Here is a 5,644-nt window from a genome sequence, read left to right as displayed (position 1 = left end):
ATTCAGAGCAGCAAAGCATAGCAAATGCTGCCTTACTGACTGGCTCTTTGGACCATCCCTGTGCTTTCTGGGGAACCCACAGGGTGGGCGAGTCTTGGGGAGGATTTGGGCAAACAAGATGCATTTCTATTCTTTGCTATTGCAGTTCTCATATGTCAAAATTTGGCACTGGAAATATGATCATCGACTTATAGATTGAATCAAAATGATAAGTCATTTTTAGGGTGCTGAGGATTTACATTTTGACAGTTGTTTTCAAAATCCATGTTCAGAAGAGAGTGCAGCACTTATAATAGGCTTAAATGGAGCTTTTGTGAGAATTTTTTATTTTTATTTCTCATTAAACTCTGTAACCCTCAACAAGTTTCATTTTGTCATGACAGTGTAGGAGTTGCTTAATTAAATGTTTAAAAGGATCACGTGCACTCTTTCTCACTGTGTCACGTGTCATGAGGTGGGAGTTCTGTGATGTGGGCCACCCTCCACTCTTCCAGCCCAAGTTAACAACATACCCACTGGTACGGAGAACGTGGTAAGGTCCCTGTTGTTCCTATTGTCTGAATCACTGAATGCCTGCATCACACTGCTTTTGGAACACTGGCCCTTAAGGAACAGGTAGATCTTGCTTGAAAGTGGTGCTACCCAAATCCTGATTCTCAGGTTCCATCTTAATACCAGTGAATTCTGAGTCTCTGGGAATAACTGGAATCCAAAACAAGTATTGGCATGTTTTAAGAGCTCCTCAGTGATGCTTAGAGGTTGGTAGGATTGAGAACCACTGCACTACCTCAGAGGGATCAGTGTTACAGTCATTTCCTACAAGTTTCCATGCCTCTTGTCCTAAGGGATCCATCTAGTTTAGCATTTGTCCTGGATTTTTCAATGATAGCTAGGTTTCTTATTTATTTAATTAATTATTTATTTGTACCAGGGATTAAACCCAGGGGCACTCAACCATTGAGCAATATCCCCAGCCCTATTTTGTATTTTATTTACAGACAGAGTCACTGAATTGCTTAGTGCCTCAATTTTGCTGAGGCTGGCTTTCAACTAAAGATCCTCCTGCCTCAGCCTCTGGAGCTGCTGGTTATTATAGGCATGGGCCACCACAGAAGGCTGAGAGCTAGATGTTATTATTGATGTTTTTGCATTACAATAAGCTGGGAGAAATCTGGTTCAACTTTCCTTTTTACTTCCATGTTCTGCCAAGAACATATCTGTCAAAATGTGAGATACATGTATAATGGGGAGACATTCAAAAGAATCCTAAAAAGGGCTCACTCAGTGTCTGGGTATATGTGATGTCTAAAACTCCACTAGACTTGATTTTTCTCAGGAATTAGGGTCTTTGGAAAAAAAACCTTTTTTGTTGTTTGTTTGTTTTTTGCTAAGGTTCAATGTTTGCTTGGGGTATTGGAGACTGAACCCAGGGATCTTTTACCAATAAGTCACATCCCTAGCCCTTTTTATTTTTAAATCACTTAGTTTCCAAAGTTTAAATCACTTAGCTTAAATCACTTAGTTGCCAAAGCTGTCCTGGAACTTGGTGATCCTCCTTCCTCAGCCTCCCGATACACTGGGATTACAGGTAGGTGTGTGCCACCATGCCTGCAAGTGTCAAAGTTTTGCAATAAGGCTCTGCTAAAAATTTCTGGCCAAAATGACAAGGTCCAGACATTTCTTGTTTTCTTGGGCTTTTTAATTCTTTTGAACAGCACCTTCATAAGATAACTTTCCCGGCAGCCGCCTCAAGGGCCTGTGTAGGTTTAAAGAAATCTTCTTGTGTCCAAGGATGTTTCAGCCTCAAGGAAGAATTCCAAAGAACAATGTTGTTTTCTAGTCAAAATACTAAAAGAAGAGCTCCCCTTAGATTACAGTCTATAAATATAGTAAACAGGAAATACAACTGAAAGCATGATATCAATTGCTTTGGGAAAAGGTATTTATTCAACCAATGCCTTTGAGGAATTCATAGCCTGGCAGGAAACCACATAAAGAATTAAAGTCATATCATTGTCATGGGCTTATACACCAAATGCATGCCGGGCAAGTGCAATCGACCTCATAAGAAATATAATTGTAGTTTTGAAGTAAGTATTTGCCACAGGTTGGGCACTGTTCTAAGGATTCACACATGCTAACTCACCCCTATGATTTGCTGAGAAACTCTTCTTATTCACATTAATCTAGGCTGCTAGTTGGGTTTTCTTTAGCACATAAGCATTTCCTTTAGCCCTCTGTCTTAAAGATAGTTACATCACATGGTGACATCAAAATTCACCTTCAAAATTACCTAGAGGACTAATTCAAACACAGATTGGGCTCCACCCTCAGAGTTTCTGATTTAGTAGATCTGGAGGGGGCAGAAGAATCTGCATTTTTAGCAAGTACCTATGTGATGTTCTAATCTAAGACCACATTTGAAGAGCCACTGACTTACATCATCTGTGATACAGGTAGAAGGCCAAAATATAGCAAGTAGGCCACTCAAAAGCAAGGACCCAGAACCACAACTCTTTACTCCATGAAAGTATGGATTCTTACATAAGCCCACAAGCTGACAGACAAGTATATACACTGGCATTTTGAATCTCTTCCAAATTTCTTATTAATGGCTGTGTTTTTAGGAATCTCCTGATAAATAAATAAAAACTACCAACATATTTCAGTTCAATCACATGTTTGAGAATACCTATTACCTACTACAGCCCAAAGTGTTATAAAGAAGAATTTAAGAAAGACAAAATCAAGTTCCTACTCATAACACATTCCAATCTAGTTAGGGTACATGACCAGTCCACAAGAAAAGCTAAGATAAGATAGTTCAGTCTTCAGTCTTCTAATAAGTGATAATTCAAATGATACAGTCAAATATTCATATTCATTCAACTCACAATATTAATCAAGGACCTACTCTGTACTAGGCACAGTTACTGGATTAAAAGACTAACAATAGAAATAAAACAGTATTCACAGTCCAGTAGATGTAACATGTCATATACACCATGAGTACAAATAACATATGATATATGTACTTACAATAGAAACAGTTACAGGCAAAAGCAGTGAATATAAAAACAAACACAAATAAAATGCAATGGGACATCTATTTAATTTTGGAGACAAATATAGAATTGTTGCTCTTTTCAAAAACTTTTGACCTGGTATTTATTCTGTAACTAGCATAAAAAAATTCCTGTACTATTTACATTTATTTGTCTATCATTCCTTTTCAAAAAAGATTAGGAAGTTTTTAGATGACATATTACCTCTGAAATGCTATAGGAAAGAGTGGTGCATTCTTTCACAAAGCCATCTCCAAATGTCTGATAACAAATACTGGTTTTTCCATACAGAAAACCCTCAACTACCCAAACCACTAAATTAATTATATCCACATCATTGCCTTATTTCACTGTATAAGTAACCACCCAGCAGTAGGTTTCTACAATCTCATAAAGGTTCACTTGGGTTCCCAACCAATCAGTTACCACAGCACATTTTACTCTCTTAAATATTAAATCTTTACAAATGTTCCTGATGTTTGCTCAAGGGGCTAGAAAGTTCACTGAAAAAAACACAAAACCAGATGCATATGGTATACATATCTACACACACACAGATACAGGCACACAAAAAAGTGTGAGAAAAGAAGATATCGATCAAGGGAAGTATTCTACAAACATATTCAGTATATCAGACTATGACACTCATGGTTACCCATGCAGAAGATACTTTGTGAAGGCAATGGAGAGGCTAAGGCCTAATTCAAAGACTAAAAATGCTTGAGTTTAGCCTAATGTTTTTAATTTATATCTCAAAGTTCAAAGGCAATTACTAAAAAGTGTTATTTTTTTGTTATAGTTCGAGAAGGGGAATAGCTGGGTCAAACGGTAGTTCCATTCTCAGCTTTCCAAGGAATCTCCATACTGCCCTCCAAATTGACTGCACCAATTTGCAGTCCCACCAGCAATGTACAAGTGTACCTAAGAGCACACTACAGGGACACAGCTACATCAATATTCATAGCGGCACAATTCACCATAGCTAGATTGTGGAACCAACCTTGATGCCCTTCAACAGATGAATGGATAAAAAATGTGGCATTTATACACAATGTAATATTACTCAGCACTAAAAAATAACAAAATCATGGCATTTGCAGGAAAATGGATGGCATTAGAGCAGATTATGCTAAGCGAAGTTAGACAATCCCTAAAAAACAAATGCTGAATGTCTTTTCTGATATAAGGGAGGTGACTCAAAACAGTGTAGGGAGGAAGAGCATGAGAAGAAGATTACCACAAAACAAGGAAAAGAGGTGGGAGGGAATGGGAGGAAGAAGAGGAATTGCACGGAAGATGGAAGGAGACCCTCATGGTTACACAAAATACATATACGAAGGTGTGAGGGGGAAGGGAAGAAAAAAGAGAGAGAGAGAAATAAGTGTCACAGTAGAATGGGTAGAGAGAGGTGATGGGAGGGGAGGAGCGAGGAGAGGGTGGATAGGGAGGGCAGCAGAATACAACTGACACTAGGATTGCTGTATGTATACACATGGATGTATAAACAATGTGCTCCTGCAATTTGTACACATGGAAAAATGAGAATTCATACCCTACTTGAATCAAATGTATGATATGTCAAGATCATTGTATTGTCTTGAGCAACTAATAAAAAAATGTTATTTTTTAAAACCCTGAGTTTCTTTTGTTAAATATTTTTTTTAGTTGTAGTTAGACACATTATCTTTATTTTATTTATTTATCTTTATGTGGTGCTGAAGACCAAACCCAGTGCTTGCCCATGCTAGGCAAGCACTCTACCAGTGGGCCACAACCCCAGCCCACAAAGTTTCTTCGTAAAGAATGTCTTCCTCATCTCCACCAAAGAAAGCCAAACTGTTAATAACAATATTGGAAGAAGGGAAAATGTAAAGACTAAGAAAATGATAGCTCTTAACCTGAAAAAGGAACAGATTGTCAAATTTGGTAATAACTTGTAGCTATGAATGTGAACAAGTCCACCAAATGTTTGAGATTAAAAAAAAATCATTTAACTGATTCTCCAAATACTCCAACCTGATCAAAAATAATTCATAAAGTAAAATAAAACATTCACTAAAGTTGAAATGAATATTAACATGTAGAATTGTAGTATATACAAGAAACATAAGACTCAATAGAAATACATTCAGAGCAAGTAAAGATTTGTACAAAAATCTTACAATGTTAAAATCTGAGGATTTGAAATGGTCTCAGAAAGCATGCCATGCAAATGGCAAATCTTCTGTACTGTATGATGTTTATGGCTCCAAAGGGGTTCTAAATACATTTTAAACCAATAAAATTCATTTGATATGTACATTCATCCTTAAAGTAGCATTCTTCAAGGGGCCTACTGTTCTATATTTAAAGCATTCATTCTCTATGTATAAAGTATAAACCTACAAATTTCAGGTGGCATATAAAGTCCAGCCTGTTGAGAGCCACAGCCCAGTCAGAATGATGCCTGGCATTTGCCAGAGGGAATGGATGAAAGATGATGCCAGTGAACCATTGAGATGATGATTTGAGTTAAGCTGTATATAATTGCTGTGATGCTGGATTGATTGAATTGCATATTTGACCTTTACTGTTGGGCA

The sequence above is a fragment of the Urocitellus parryii genome, unplaced genomic scaffold (genome assembly GCF_045843805.1).
Source record: "Urocitellus parryii isolate mUroPar1 unplaced genomic scaffold, mUroPar1.hap1 Scaffold_49, whole genome shotgun sequence".
Classification (NCBI taxonomy): domain Eukaryota; kingdom Metazoa; phylum Chordata; class Mammalia; order Rodentia; family Sciuridae; genus Urocitellus; species Urocitellus parryii.
The sequence above is the reverse complement of the archived record's forward strand: the minus strand, read 5'-3'. Positions refer to the sequence as shown.